Below are 17,500 nucleotides of genomic sequence, written 5' to 3'. Positions count from 1 at the left end.
ACGACTGTCTTTCACCTGCTAATAGAGATCACTGTGATCTGATGAACAATTTTAGAAGACCATTTTCACATCGCTTTTCATTATCTGTTTTTAAACCATGAAATGAGACTCAGAGGGCAAATACTGATCGTACTAAACTGTTTTATTCTGTTTAAATGCACAGAAATGGGTTCAGGATGTGTGTGCGAAACCTAATGTAGCTTCAACAGTCAGTGACTTCACAGGCACGTTTTGTGTTGACAGACTTCTAAGCTTTAAAGTCACGTCTAATGATCTAAAATGCCCTTATAGATATGCAAGTATTAACTAAATACAGTGCTTATTTGTTGTTAGAAACAGAATCACAAGTTGAAAGAGCTGACATCCCTCCGAAGCTATTTTTACTCTTTCAATAAACCACCAAACCGCATGCACAAGATCTTTGGGATATCAAAGGCTAAGGAACTATATTAATGACAAATGTCTTTGATACAAAAAAAGCTTTTTTATTTGCATTAATAAAAAAATAAAACAGTGCTTGCATTTTTGGGGCTGCAAGTTAACACGGTTGTATGTTTTTGTAGACAGAAGCTGTGACTATTTTAACTGAGAACATTTCACACAAAAATTTGTAAATAAATATTCATCTTCCAAAGTTCAGTTCCGAAAGATTCCGTTTTTTTTTTTTTTTTATTTGGAATGCCCAATTCCCAATGCGCTCTAATTCCTTGTGGTGGCGTAGTGACTCGCCTCAATCCGGGTGGCGGAGGACGAATCTCAGTTGCCTCCACATCTGAGACCGTCAATCCGTGCATCTTATCACATGGCTTGTTGAGCGCGTTACCACGGAGACGTAGTGCGTGTGGAGGCTTCACGCTATTCTCCGCGGCATCCATGCACAACTCACCACGAGCCCCACCGAGAGCGAGAACCACATTATAGCAACCACAAGGAGGTTACCCCATGTGACTCTACCCTCCCTAGCAACCAGGCCAATTTGGTTGCTTAGGAGACCTGGCTGGAGTCACTCAGCACACCCTGGATCCAAACTCGCGACTCCAGGGGTGGCAGTCAGCGTCAATACTCGCGAAATATTCCGTTTAAATATTTAAACTTTATTTATCCACATTTAAAACTCGTCAATTATATTTCACTACAAATTCACCTCTTAAAATTTCAGCTGGAAATTCAACCTTGCACATGGCGGCATGCAGAAAATTCAGTTGCTGTTACTAGGCATCACCACAAGGGGGTGCAATCTGATGTTGATGAAAACCAAAGACAACAGGGAGAGGTCCTCACAAAAAATAAACCTTTATCACAATCTGTGCCATCACATTAGGCTCCAATTCATAGTATTAGTACTGTTTTTAATAGACAGAAGCCAGTTTTGATAAATCGATTAAACTATCGTTAATTGATGAATGATGTTTTTTGTGTGAAATGATTTCAATTGAAATATTCGCAGCAATATACAACCATATTTCAATTGCAGCCTCAAAAATGCAAGCACTCTTAATGCAATGCAATGCGTTGTTTTGTTTTTGCTTTCAGTTAATGTAATTCAACATATTTTTTGTAGTATAATTATGTAGTATACTACTATTTGAAACATTTATCATTGCAAAAGGTATTTTTAAATAACAGCAGGCAGTATACATTGTATAATGTACAGAATGCAATAAAAAGTATGCTAGCATTCTGTTTAAGCACTGTTTCACATACAGTTACTTTGCAAAACACTAGAGTGGTATACAGAGTTTACTGCACAGTATGCCCTTAGCAGTACACTAGCAGTATTCCAAAGCCTCTTTCTGTAGAAACATAGGCTAAATTTATCATTATATACTGTATGGTAGTATGCAATTCCTAATTTAGCCTATGCTTGTATCTTCTCCAACACCTGACATAAGGACCCTTGGGTCTCTCTTCTTAGCAGTCTGACCCAAATGCCTGATAATAAAAGCAGGTGGCTCAGACACTCTGCTCATCGGTTTCCAAAAATAATGCAATGATAAGAAAGCAGATACTGACCCCTATACTGGCCAACAGCTCAGCAAAACTATTTGAACAACTATTTCTGCATGTCCTTAAAGAATTTAAGGTGTTGTTCACCCAAAAATAAAAACATTCTGTCATCATTTACTCAGAAAGGAAGTGTGAAAGAAAGAAGAAAGGAAGTCGGGGTTTGGAACACATGAGCGTGGTGAACTGTTCCTTTGCAAATAAACACTCGGGCTGAGAGAGAGAGACAGAGTGATGGCTGGAGTGACAGACAGGATGGGAATAGTGAAGCCCTGCAGGCGACTGCCAGACCCTGATGAGCCGGCATTTTGTTGACATGGTGAAAAGGTTTCAAGCAGCTGGTGAGCTGAGCTGACGGAGAGAAAAGAGATTAAGTTTAAGTTGGGACAGACGAGCACAAAAGAGGCGTTACTGAGTTTAAAGAATACTGAGACGATTGTGATTTAAACAAACCTGAGTATTAAAACGTTTAGTGTATAGGATATACTGTATATGAGGGCTGTTGATTTAACATGTCAATACGATTAATTATATTGAAAATAAGGTGTTACAAAACGAGCAAATTAAAGGGACAGTTCACCCAAAAAATTACAATTATCTCATGATTTACTCAACCTCATGCCATCCCAGATGTGTTTGACTTACTTTCTTCTGCAGAACACAAATTAAGATTTTTAGAAGAATATTTCAGCTCTGTAGGTCCATGAATGGAAGTGAATGGTGACCAGAAATTTGTAGCTCCTAAAATCAAATAAAGGCAGCATAAAGGTAATCTATACGACTCCAGTGTTTAAATTCAGATCTTCAGAAGCGATATAATAGGTGTGGGTGAGAAAATCTATATTTATTTTCTATTTTTTCTATAAATCTCCACTTTAACTTTCAGACATAAAAGTGAAAGTGGAGATTTAGAGTAAAAAAAAAAAGATTTAGAATATATTATTCTGTTTCTCACCCACACCTATTATATTGCTTCTGAAGATCTGAATTTAAACACTGGAGTCATATAGATTACCTTTATGCTGCCTTTATGTGATTTTAGGAGCTACAAAGTTCTGGTCACCATTCACTTGCATTGTATGGACCTACAGAGCTGAAATATTCTTCTAAAATCTTCATTTGTGTTCTGCAGAAGAAAGAAAGTCATACACATCTGGGATGGCATGAGAGTGAATAAATGATGAGAGAATTTTCATTTTTGGGCGAACTGTCCCTTTAACGCTTAAAGTACCACCTGTTTTCAGCAGGGGGCAGTAAGTGAAACGGCAGCTGAATAGGCACAAGATAATACCGGGTTTTGCATTTTAAGTCAAACACAGCTGGACTGAACGCAATTCCGAATACAAGGATCTCGAGACGTTTTAAATTATGTTTAACTTGACGTGAAGCAACCAATGTGAGATGCTCCAAAAGCGACGTGTACATTAATGGGTCCTTAGAAAATCCCTTCTAATAAATCTACTGTATATCGGACAGATTTCCAAATTCATTTGCAAAATATATTGCTGTAGACTGTAGGCTAAATATGTTCAATAAAAGTGGAAATAAACAATATTTTGCCTTCTAAAGTCACTTTTTTATTTTTTATTTTGTCTTATCAATGCTTTACTCATCTGCTGCAATAATGTAATGCATTTTAATTATCTGAATTGTTCTATTTATAATATACAGTATATTATATTTATATTTATTTAAATATAACTATTTATGATTATTAAACCATTTTGTATTGAATTATTGATATGTGCCGGCCTTTCTCAGGAAATATTTGAATATATGCAATTAATTGTGATTAATCTAATTAATTAATCGGCATATCATGTAATTAAGTCGATAAACAAAATTAAATTGCTTGACAGCCCTAATATATATATATATATATATATATATATATATATATATATATATATATATATATACAGTTTAAGTTTTTATACATTTAGGTTGAAGTCATTATAACTCATTTTTTTAACCACTCCACAGATTTAATATTAGCAAATTATAGTTTTGGCAAGTCGTTTAGGACATCTTCTTTGTGCATGACACGAGTCATTTTTTCCAACATTTGTTTATAGACAGATTGTTTCACTTTTAATTGACTATATCACAATTCCAGTGGGTCAGAAGTTTACATACACTAAGTTAACTGTGCCTTTAAGCAGCTTGGAAAATTCCAGAAAATTATGTCAAGCCTTTAGACAATTAGCCAATTAGATTCTGATAGGAGGTGTACTGAACTGGAGGTGTAACTGTGGATGTATTTCAAGGCCTACCTTCAAACTCAGTGCCTCTTTGCTTGACATCATGGGAAAATCAAAACAAATCAGCCAAGACCTCAGAAAAAAAAAATTGTGGACCTCCACAAGTCTGGTTCATCCTTGGGAGTACCACATTCATCTGTACAAACAATAATACGCAATTATAAACACCATGGGACCACGCAGCCATCATACCGCTCAGGAAGGAGATGCATTCTGTCTCCTAGAGATGAACGTAGTTTGGTGTGAAAAGTGCAAATCAATCCCAGAACAACAGCAAAGGACCTTGTGAAGATGCTGGAGGAAACAGGTAGACAAGTATCTATATCCACAGTAAAACGAGTCTTATATCGACATAACCTCCAAAACCACCATAAAACACCAGACTACAGTTTGCAAGTGCACATGGGGACAAAGATCTTACTTTTTGGAGAAATGTCCTCTGGTCTGATGAAACAGAAATTGAACTGTTTGGTCATAATGACCATTGTTATGTTTGGAGGAAAAAGGGTGAAGCTTGCCAGCCGAAGAACACCATCCCAACCTTGAAGCATGGGGGTGGCAGCATCATGTTGTGGGGGTGCTTTGCTGCAGGAGGGACTGGTGCACTTCACAAAATAGATGGCATGACGAGGAAGGAAAATTATGTGGATATATTGAAGTAACATCTCAAGACATCAGCCAGGAAGTTAAAGCTCGGTCGCAAATGGGTCTTCCAAATGGACAATGACCCCAAGCATACCTCCAAAGTTGTGGCAAAATGGCTTAAGGGCAACAAAGTCAAGGTATTGGAGTGGCCATCACAAAGCCCTGACCTCAATCTGATAGAACATTTGTGGGCAGAACTGAAAAAGCATGTGCGAGCAAGGAGGCCAACAAACCTGACTCAGTTACACCAGTTCTGTCTGGAGGAATGGGACAACATTACAGCAACTTATTGTGAGAAGCTTGTGGAAGGCTACCCAAAACGTTTGACCCAAGTTAAACAATTTAAAGGCAATGCTACCAAATACTAACAAAGTGTATGTAAACTTCTGACCCACTGGGAATGTGATGAAAGAAATAAAAGCTGAAATAAATCATTCTCTCTACTATTATTCTGACATTTCACATTCTTAAAATAAAGTAGTGATCCTAACTGACCTAAGACAGGGAATGTTTTCTATGATTAAATGTCAGGAATTGTGAAAAACTGAGTTTAAATGTATTTGGCTAAGGTGCATGTAAACTTTTTATATACATATATATTATATACACACATATATATACACACACATAAAATATTGAAAAATATCAATAATTGCTTTTGAGTCTCAGGAAAAGTCTGAGCAAATATTTCTGAAGGTCTGAGGTCAGCACAACTATTGCAAATTTGTCTTTCGTGGACATCTACGGTATATACATTTGATCCATGATTCCTCTCTGTATGCCGGCGAGTCTGATGTGTGACTGGCGAGTACACTACAAGTATACAATTGACCCTTCGCTAAGCTCCGCCCCCCTTGGTTACGATTGCTCGCTCTGACAAGCTCTGAAGAACTTGGGGATGAATGGGAGATTGCCCTGAACGATGCTGTTTTTGGCACAATATTCTCATAAACAGAATGGATCATATTTTTACATGGGCTGGTATGAAGAGTGACATTGAAATGCATATTTGTCTGAAGTTTTTTGTAAAAGAAATAGTTAAATTACTCAGTAATCTTATCAAAACCTGCAGAGACTGTGAATCAGAATCAAGGCAAATGATTATTACAGTCACTTGAAAAGAGAAAAACTTCATTTATTAGTGATTACACATCTAATAACATTATTGTAAGTATTTATAAGTGAACAGAGCTGTTTATAACGTTGCATAACACACTCATTTTGATGCTGTGAACTGTTTATTTACCTTTTATTAAGACTTGAATCAATGCATAAATGAATTAACATTCAGTTATTAGCTTTAATTCACCTAGGAGCAAATGTAGGTGTCGTTGCAGATGTTTATTTGGGAATGATGGCTGATACAGTTTAATCCATAACATGCTCGTCTCCAAATCGCGCTTAAAAGTACTCAAACACACATTACTCCCATAGGCTCTCATTGGAAAATAGCAAATGTGTGTCAGAGTAATGGCAGCAGGGCAACAGTTGCTGAGACAGGTTTGATCAGAAGTGCTATTAAGGCGGGGCAAAGGGTCAATTGTAAACATCTCTCATTCAGAAGCTACAAATGTTTCTCTGGTGTTTTCTGGTCATAGTCACAATACCGTATGAATGTAAGAGCAGCTTTTAGAGCAGCCAAAATGATGGTCAGCTCATGAAGAATACACAGTATATCTGGAGTTCACTACTATTGTGTTTTACTTATGACATCATGCATCCAGAAATGTCTCTTTGGAGCGTAGTTCATTTAAAAGTTCATTTAGTTTCAAGTTCACGTTTATAGTTAATGGCTCGCTCTCGTATACAGTAAGTGCATATTCTAAATGACTCATTTGTGTCTATTTTAAATGTCTGTTAAGACATTTTAGGTGGAACATCTGAGACAAGTTGATACTTGAGGTTCTCAGTTATATTATCAGAGCAACATCTGAGCAATACGATTTTCCTCTGGGCCTTCAAGACAGTAGAAACAATACCCTGAAACATGAACTAGCTGATCAGGTCAAAATGTTCTTTATTCAGATGTTTAAGAGAAATGTTTTATGTGGGGACAAAGGGGTGTAAAACAATGATGCTGAAGATACCATAAAATCTGTTAAAGCATTCTTCAAGTTCTATTGTTTCCATTGTTTTTTCTGGAGGTCCGTTGGTGGCAAACAAATGTAAGTTCAGTGCCAGTTTAGAATATCCCTGATTGTTCTCTTCTCTGATTGGTCGTGCCATTAAGAAACCAAATTTAGGAAGTCGTAACACTGACATCTATTTGTGCACCACCAAAACGTTGCTGTGATAATGTTTTAACTTTTCATTTACTGTCTATTTTCGAGTGGTATATCAAAAGTTTGAATACAAGCCATTACGTGTCTGAGTGATGCAAAACACAGGAGGACAAAATGATGTGAAATGTGACAGGAGGTAAACGTTTAGTAAATTTACTTCAATACAGATTCATCGTACGAAAATATGTCCAGGTCACATTTCACCCCAAAAACAGAAGGAATAATATACGTAAGAAATTATATTTAGCTTCAAGAAAACAAAGCCTGCTTTTTGGACCATTAAGAGTTTTTGCATTGTGACGTTTATATCATGACAATTTAGCACATATGGGATCCTGTCCACGGACATTTTACTTTTGCGTTTGTTTGTAATTCCCAATATTCTCAATGGAGATTTACATTGCTGTAATAGTCATTTTCTAAAAGGAATATTGAGGGCTCAGTACAAGTCGACAGCATTTGTGGCATAATGTTGATTACTAGAAAAATATATTTAGACACGTCCCTCTTTTTCCTTAAAAAAGCAAAAATCTGTGACTCCAGCCAGGTCTCCTAAGCAACCAAATTGGTCCGGTTGCTAGGGAGGGTAGAGTCACATGGGGTAACCTCCTCGTGGTCGCTATAATGTGGTTCTTTCTCGGTGGGGCGCTTGGTGAGTTGTGCGTGGATGCCACGGAGAATAGCGTGAAGCCTCCATGCGCACTACGTCTCCGTGGTAACGCGCTCAACAAGCCACGTGATAAGATGCGTGGATTGACGGTCTCAGACGCGGAGGCAACTGAGATTCTTCCTCCACCACCCGGACTGAGGCGAGTCACTACACCACCACGAGGACTTAGAGCACATTGGGAATTGGACATTTCAAATTGGGGTGAAAAGGGGAGAAAAGAATAAAAAAGCAAAAATCTATGTTCCAGTGAGGCACTTACAATGGAAGTCAATGGGGCCCATTTTTGGAGGGTTTAAAGGCAGAAATGTGAAGCTTATAATTTTATTAGAGCACTTACATTAATGTTTCTGTTAAAACGTGTGTACTATTTGAGCTGTAAAGTTGTTTAAATCGTCGTTTACAGAGTTTTCGGTGTTACGTCATCATGGCAATGAAGTTGTAAAACTGGATATAACACAGAAAAGATCAGTAAGCAATTTTATCACACAAAAAACATGTTAACACACATATTGTTTACGTCTTGTGGCTATACTATTGAAAGTGCTCACATGGACAAAATTATACCAAAATCATGTATAAAACCCCACCCAACAAAGACATCTAATGATGACAAAAATCTACATGGAATTCTCCAAAATGTGGAAAAAACATTACCAGAGTGACATTTCGGTATTGCACAGAGAAACATTGGAGAGAGAGAGACTCTAACACTATCCATAATGACGAGACGTGTTTGCACTGATGGTGGGCGGTGTCTAAATGCCCGTCTCTATAATAGACTACTTGAGAATATATTACTGGTGGAGGTGATGACTGTTGTCTGCCTCATAAAGGAAATGTGAACTTGTGCAAACACACACTCTCGCTGCTTATTAAGCAGACTGGCTCATTTGCATTTCGTCCCAGACAGGCAGGGCCGAGGGCAGCCATACAGACGAGCACCCCTTGACCTTGACCTCTAGGGTCCTTCTTCACCTGCTGTGGTGGCATTCAGGGCACCATAGCTGTCTGCTCGCTGCTCGACTGGGCCGTGCACTTTTTAGCGTTCCCACGGTTTGCGTCCGGCCCACAAAAGCACTTGGGAAGAATGTTCAACTTAATATTTACGTTCAGAGCAGTCTAGCATTGTCTGGATGGCTCTACCAACCCATTTTCCAAGATTAGTAATCACAAGATGAACTCTGTGGACTTCTCTCATGGATAAGGGACCGTAATGTTGGCAATTAAGCACAGCGTGAGAGCTGAGCCTGAAATAGTTATTTAATTTCAGGAAAGCTGGAGGGAGATTGAAGGCCAGAGGCGGTGTGATGGTTTTTGTGTATTCTACTGTTCAGGTTTTAGCGAGTATTAGTTCCATTCATCAGTTGTCACTGGCAACTTTAACTTTAGTGGTCACTGCAATCTCTAATGTGTTGAGTCAAAGACCAGCAGCTCTAAAAGCACCGAACAAACTCTTCACTAAACATCACACTTTCATTAAACACATTAGCTGTACGGTTGTTGAGGCATTTAGAGTGGTATTTATTGTGTTGCTATGCAGTTACTAGGGGGTTCTGGTTGGTTGCCAGGGCATTGCTATGTAGTTGCTTAGGTCTTCTGGGTGTTTATTGCATTGCCATGCAGTTGCTAGGGTGTTCAGGGGGATTGCCAAGGAGTCTGAGTGGTGATAAGTGTGCTACTATGCAGTTGCAAGTGTGTTTGGGGTGTTTGCCTGGGCATTGCTTTTTGGTTTCTAAGGTGTTTTGAGTGTTTAGTGCATTGTCATGCAGTTGCTAGGGTGTTTTGACTTAAGTCGCTACTTCTAAAATGTAAAAATGCATTAAATGAGATTATTTGATAACTTGAGATCACATAACAACAATGTAGCACACTGAAATGTTGCACAATACATACATCACATACTATTTTTAAAATAGAGTAGGCAATATTTAATTTTCTGTATACTGTGTGTAGTATGCAGTGTGTTAGTATTCCATTCCAGTTCCATAAAATTAAAGTTTCCTTGTCGGTACATAAAGGGAGGAATGAGTCTCTCTCTTCTCACTTCCTGTATCTGCTCTCAGCTGATTGGCTACCGTCATGCGCCGTTCTGTCATTGTACCAAAGAGAATACAGTGACATCACTACTATTGAGTGTGTTTTGTGCATGTGCATGTGCCACACACCTCTATATATAAATTCAGTGTAGCTTTTGCCATAAGATTTGCATTTTTTCTCCAATGCAGATGTTGATGCATGATGTGTTCAATTTATAGGTTGTGGTTGTGTGTAAGGTGGGGTTTGCGGTGGTTAGTGTGGTAATTTGCATGTCTGCGTTTTCTTGCATCTGTTCAGATTGAATGGCATATGTGCAGCCAGAGCAAAATATGCAAATGACACTCACAAATGGACACACGCACAGATCCAGACACTATTCTATCTTCACACATTAGCACACACACACACACACACATATGTGGAGTATTTTTAATAGGTCTCATTTCAACCCAGACAGAGACATCCCCCACCCGAAACTACCCCAGACGTGAACCCCAAAAGCCCTCATGTTCAAGTGCAAACCTCTCTTCCTCCTGAAATTACACACATGGGCACAGACACACCGATGTGATGCGTAGGCGCCATTTTTTCTGGAAACCGTTGTGCGGCTAAACGGTAATCACAAACACACACACACACACACACACTCGTCTCCACCGTTTTGACCTAAACCAAACAAAGCTTAGCTGTTACAAACCAACAGACAACAACTCAGACGAACAGCCTCACCAAAATAGGTTAAATCACTGTCTGTTTTATAACATAAGGAATGAGGACACTGAAGTTTAGTTGTAGTCTTTAGGGGTAACTGATGTATAAAATATTTCACCTTTAGCATCAAATCCTCAAGAACACATCAAACTCTGTTTCCACAAGGGGGAAAACAGACAGATTCTGTCCTACATCTCTGACAGTTTGCCTTCATCTAAAAATAAAACTGTAGCCACAGAAATAGAAACCAATTTAAAAGTGTCTCAGATCCAGTTAATTTCAAATCTTTGCTTGGATGGTGAATTCAGGTCTTCTACTAGTTTAAAATAACACTACACTGAGATCTCTTTAATATCTTTTTAATGGAGATCAAATTAAAAAAAAAAATCTCCATCTTCTCCAATGTTTCTCCTGAGAAAAAGACTCCAGAAATCTCACGTGTCTCCTCTAGAATTGCTCAACAATGTCTCAAACTGTGCTCAGATTTGCCAAGATCCCAAAATAACCATTTTCGCCTATGATTTTGCTGCAAAACTACAGGTAGAAATAACAACCTTAGAATGGTAGCAGCATTGTTATTTTATTTTTTACACACAGATAGGTAGGTCTATTACTAAAATCAGTTGTCTTGAGCACTTCTTGTTGCATTATATGCCAATTGTGTGAGTCCAAAAATGGGTAAAAGCACTTTTTGGTGGTGTTTTTCCAAAGTTGGAGTGCCTATAACTCCAGAAGTCTTAAAGTTATCTAAAAATCCTTTTAGATTCTGGTTCAGAACCAACATTTCTTTGTGTACCTCCATTTCTAAGCCCCTATATGGTTAAGTCCCAGAGATATGGGTCTCTCAATATGGCTCCATGCGGGGAAAAAAATGAAATTTTACCCATTTTCAGTGGTCGAAAACCAAATGTGGGTCACATGGTATGAAGCTACAAAGGACTGAAGTACAAATAATGTTTATTTATACCTGTACCTTTATTTATTTACATAAAAACAATAATGTACAAATCTTGATTTTTAAGAGTTCAAAGTACACTGTTATTAAGAATAAGCAACACATGTGGCTGTTCATTTAGTGCAATGCCTATATTTACTTTTGGATTTCATAAATGTATTTTATGAAAATTAATCAAATATTTCAGTCAAGAAAGTTTCTGAAATTTGGTTGATTTGATATGGAATAACCCAATAGCTCTTTACTCTTACTATACAGTATGTCAACAGTTGAATTGTGAAAAAAAAGACCCTCGTAATCTCACATGTGTTTCCTCTAGAGTTTCAAAAATGTCTAAACAGCATCTTGAAATGCCATTAAAGAGCCAATTCTGAGCAATACAAATTGAATTTAGGCAAGCATGACATTAATCTATATTTCTAAACAATAGTCATTTCAGTCACAACTGTTGGTTATGTTGGCATCAAAACCTCTATTATTGATTAAAGCACTGTATTCCTCCTCTGTGTTGGCTCAATTGGCACATGCACACACTTGCTGAGCAAACCTTCAAACCCGCCTGCATGCTCATGGGCTAATTACTGCCTGTCTACCTATTACACTGTCATGGTTTGGTCACCCTCCCTCTTATTGGTCTTTACTGTAAGGGATTTGCATACGGGGGGCCTCTAGTCTCAGCAGACGTCTTGCTAAGTCTTGTGTTCCATACGGCAGGCAGTACAGCACCATCTCAACTGCGCTGACAGCTAAAAAATACCACTTTGAAGTGACTGTTTCTCAAATACACTCCTGTCGAGCGATTTGCATTCTTAGAATATGTGTTCGCAAGCGATTCGCTTTGTACTCAAGGTCCCCCTCCCCAGCTAAGTCAAGAATATGCAAATGCAATTAGGCAGAGTTTGTTAATAGCTAACAGCCACACAGATGGCAAGCGGTAACAAGGCGCAGCCATATTTTGGAGGGAAAAGGCCAGTCAGCAGAAGTGGCAGACATTTTGTCTGCTGTCATGCCAGCCAGATGCTGTTCGTTGGCAAATGGGCATTACTGCTCACAGACAGTGCTTATTTCCAAGACAATGTTGAAACAAAACATGCAGACAAAGAAATTGTCCGTCAACAACACAAAAAGAGGGCTATGCCCACATAAAATACCAACAATCCGTGTACAGAGGACACTTGCAGAAGAGCCCTGATTATAAGGTGAGCTACTTGAAGTTGTGCGGTCTGTTGAGGAGAGGTGTTCCAATATATCTCTAAGCAATCAAGACTTTTGATTTTTGCCTGGTAGACAATAAAACTGGCGAAAAACCCCATAGATTTACATTAAAGGAAACCTGAGCCATATCTAGATGCCAGAATATTATAGAGACTTGAGGGTAGAGTCTTTTAACTAAGCAACTACCTAGCAACCACCCAGAACTCCCTAACAACCACTCAGTAATACTCTAGCAACAGCCCAGAACACCCTAGCAACTGCATATTAACTCATTAAATACCACTCAGAACACCTTAGCAACCAAATAGCATGGCCTTAGCATCAACCCAGAACACCTCAGCAACCAAATAGCAACTCAGTAGACAACACTCAGAACACCTTAGCAGCCACCCAGAACACCCTAGCAACTGCATAGCAATGCACTAAACACCACTCAGAATCCTTAGCAACCACATAGCAATGCCCTGGCAAGTACCACAAACACCCTAGCAACTGCATGGCAACACTCTAAACACCACTCAACCGCATACCAATGCCATTGAAACCGCCCCAAACACTATAGCAACTGCATAGCAATGCACTAAACACCACTCCGAATCTTTAACAACCACCCTGAACACCCTAGCAACTGCATAACAATGCACATTATTGATAAACACATTATCAATCACATAGCAATGCCCCGGCAAACACTCTACCATCTGCATAGCAACACACTTAACACCACTCAATATCCTTGGCAACCACCCTGAACACCATAACAACTTCATGTCAACATACTAAACACTCAAAACACCTTAGCAACCAAATAGCTATGCTCTGGCAACCAACACAAACACCCTAGTAACTGCATAGCAAAAGACTAAACACCACTTTAAATCCTTAGCAACCACCCTGAACACCCTAGCAACTGCATGACAACATACTAAACACTGAAAACATCTTAACAACCAAATAGCAATGCCTTGGCAATCAACCAAACACCCTAGCAACTGCATGGCAACACACTTAACACCTTAACAACCACATAGCAATGCCCTGGCAACTGCCCAAAACACCGTAGCAACTGCATAGCAACACTCCAAACACCAATCAACCTTATACCAGTGCCACTGAAACCACCCCAAACACCCTAGCAACTGTATAGGAACACACTTAACACCATGCAGAATCCTTGGCAACCAACCCAGACACACTAAAACTGCACAACAAAACAATAAACACCACTTTGAATCCTTAGCAACCACCCTGAACACCCTAGCAACTGCATAACAACATACTAAACACACAAACACCTTAGCAACCACATAGCAGTGCCCTGGCAACCACTCCAAACAACCTAGCAACTGCATGGCAACACTCCAAACACCACTCAACCGCATAGCAAAGCACTAAACACCACTCTGAATCCTTAGCAGCCACCCTATTCACCCTAGCAACTGCATAAAAACACACAAAACACATTAGCAACTACATAGCAATGAACAAAATACTACTTAGAACACTTTAGCAAGCACATAGCAATGTCCTGTCAATCACCCACACCCTAACAGTGTGGACTCGAATTTGGCACAATCAAGCGCCACTCACGTTTTCTTCAGAAAATGTAAAAATCTACTTATTTTTGCTTAAATTAATTTCTGAAATTATTTTTCACCTTTAAAGAATTGTGTTATGAGTATTCAGGGTCAACTGCACATCATTCCTTTTTATAGACAAAGAACAAATTCAGCTGAAATTTAGACAGGTACAGTCTTCTAGAATGATCTGCTCTAAAATGCACCCCACCTTGTGAAGCACCATTCCTCTGATGGTCTCTCAGCATGTGGCTGCAGGTGAGATTAGACCAGTATCAGTTTTCCATTCTCTTTTCTCTTTCCATCATACTGAAAGAGGCTCCAGAGGTGCCAATGTGGAAGGAGGGCGTTGGGTATCCTCAAAACCCAGCACAGCTCACCCTTCCTGGCCTGTACAGGATACTACTCGGCCTACAGAGGAGAGCGGCCCACAGATGTGAGGAATAGAGCAGGAGCACTCCCGGACATCTCTGACTTCATCTCAGTGTCTCTAGACAATCCTTTTCACGCACACCTTCCTCATCTCTCACTGCAGACAAAAGACAAAAAGAAGAGAGTGAGAATTCAGAATTTAGAATGTTCTCTTAGACTATGTCCACACTAATACGTTTTCATTTGAGATTAATTTCGATCCTTTTTCATATCTCATCCACACTAGAACGATGTTTCCCCTCACCGAAAACGCTCTCCATTACTGCATACTAAAACAAGACAAATTTACTTGAGAAGCAATATTGTGTAATATGATTTGTTTTTAGAGTGTGTTAAATTATGTTTTTTTTTCTTTTTGTTAGATTTATGTTTAAAACAAGTTTTTTCTTTTACTATAACAACACATCCTAACCAGACCCAACACGAAAAAGCATCAAGCGATACATCTTTTCCATGGAAATCTTTTTGTTTTAAGACTAAGTTTTAGTCATAACCTGCCTTGATTGCAACAGGACATTTTGCTGGTCGCTTTGATGTTATTTAGAATGTGTGTAAAGTTTCAGACAATTAATATTCAGTGAGCGTAAACATGGGGTTTACTCTCCTCTTCACGGCACAATACAACTCTTAACACATGCTGTACATGGAAGACCAAATGAAGTCAGTGAATGTCTGCTGGTTAATATGCTTTTGTGTAAAGAAAGTGCTGAATTTGATCTGTAACAATATTTTGAGTCAGTTCTTGCTGATGCTGATGATGCAAATAAGCTAAATCAAGAGTTTGATGCAGGTGGCTGCAGAGCAAAATAAAATAACTGAGCAGATGATTTCTCACATTTTTTTTTAATGTTTTATGGGGTTAGTGGTGCTGCTTGCTCTTGCAGAACTCAAGATGTTGTGGGTGGTTTCTAAGGTGTTGCTAGGGTGTTTGTTCTGAGTGCTTTTTAGGTAGTAGTTGTTTACTGGGCCAAATCATAAAAGCCAACCCCCAAGTCTCTATAATACTCTGGTCTCTATAGATATGTCTCATTCCCCTCCTTCAGTGTAAGTCTAAACACTTGAAATAGCACATCTTTGCACTATTTAGGGATCAGGGTGATTCCATATCAAATCAACCAAATTTCAGAAACTTCCCTGGCTAAAATTTTAGATTTTATTAATTCTTTTTTTCCTTTAAGAAAGATAAACAAAAATAGTAAGAAAATCAGTACTAATTCAATAGGGTTCCAGCATCTTCAGTCTGTGGCAACATTTTTGCAAAACAAAGCTACATGCCTCATTACATGTTTGGCTGCAGTTCCCTAGAAATTTCCAGCAGGGGGCGCCAAAAGTGAGTGAAATTGTGTCGTAATCAGACAAGGCTTTTTTTTTCTCCTACTTTCTCCCCAATTTGGAATCCGGGTGGCGGAGGACGAATCTCAGTTGCCTCCGCGTCTGAGACCGTCAGTCTGCGCATATTATCACGTGGCTTGTTGAGCGCGTTACCGCGGAGATGGAGGCCCACGCTATTCTCCGCGGCATCCACGCACAACTCACCGCGTGCCCCACTGAGAGCAAGAACCACATTATAGCGACCACGATGAGGTTACTCCATGTGACTATACCCTCCCTAACAACCGGGCCAATTTGGTTGCTTAGGAGACCTGGCTGGAGTCACTCAGCACGCCCTGGATTCGAACTCACGACTCCAGGGGTGGTAGTCAGCATCCACGCACAACTCACCACGTGCCAAACCGAGAGCGAGAACCACACATTATAGCGACCACGAGGAGGTTACTCCATGTGACTCTACCCTCCCTAGCAACCGGGCCAATTTGGTTGCTTAGGAGACCTGGCTGGAGTCACTCGGCACGCCCTGGATTCGAACTCGTGACTCCAGGGGTGGTAGCCAGTGTCAATACTCGCTGAGCTACCCAGGACCCCAGACAAGTTTTTTAAGGTAATTATTACATGGAAGTTTTAATGAGTAAAACTTACCCCCTAAAACTTACCCCCTAACCTAAAACTTTAACATAAGCCTAACCAATAGTGTTCTCAAAAAGCAAATGAGAGGACACGATATTGACATGCCAACTTTGGAAAAACAACACAAAAAAGTGCTTTTTCCTAAGTTTCTGCAAACGGAATTTTACGTGCCGCATTCTACGTTTCATCGCAGCTTACTGATGAAATGAACACTTGAGGCACTACAACAACTGCGTTTTATTTACTTTCACACAAATCACGAGTGCAACGGCTGATTATGACTTTATTAACACTTATTTGTCACTTTCGACTCACAAGTCCACAGTTCGAGAAAAGTCAATCACACAGGCTGGCACGTGAGATGAAAGTGTCATAGAAGCGACACAAAATGACATGCTTCCATCAGAATATGTGCTTTCCATGTCGCATTTTGTTTTAGGACACTGTCGCTTAGGTTTAGGGTACGGATGTCTGTTTTGTTTTCCTCTCATTTGCTTTTTGAGAACACTATTGGTTAGGTTTATGTTAAAGTTTTAGGTTAGGGGGTACGTTTTATTTATTAAAACCTCCATGTAATATTTACCTTAAAAACCTTGTCTGATTACGACACAATTTCACTCGCTTTTGGCGCCCCCCGCTGGACATTGCTAGGGAACTGCAGTGAAACGTGTAATAAGGCATGTCATTTCGTTTCGCAAAAATGTTGCCACGGTCCTGTCACGTTCATGCGATCAGGCTGCATATTA

General features: G+C 39.3%; 1 long non-coding RNA gene across 1 annotated transcript in view; it reads right to left on the bottom strand.

Moving 5' to 3' along the window:
- The window catches only part of LOC127441370 (uncharacterized), a 45,563-nt gene that overhangs the window by 9,278 nt on the left and 18,785 nt on the right, over nt 1–17,500 (bottom strand). Inside the window, exon 3 of the long non-coding RNA XR_007897298.1 lies at nt 14,569–14,886. This is a non-coding gene — a long non-coding RNA (uncharacterized LOC127441370). The remainder of the gene's footprint in view (nt 1–14,568; nt 14,887–17,500) is intronic.

This window comes from Myxocyprinus asiaticus, chromosome 5, assembly GCF_019703515.2.
Source record: "Myxocyprinus asiaticus isolate MX2 ecotype Aquarium Trade chromosome 5, UBuf_Myxa_2, whole genome shotgun sequence".
Classification (NCBI taxonomy): domain Eukaryota; kingdom Metazoa; phylum Chordata; class Actinopteri; order Cypriniformes; family Catostomidae; genus Myxocyprinus; species Myxocyprinus asiaticus.
Note: the sequence above shows the minus strand (reverse complement) of the source record. Positions and strands in the feature narration are given on the sequence as shown.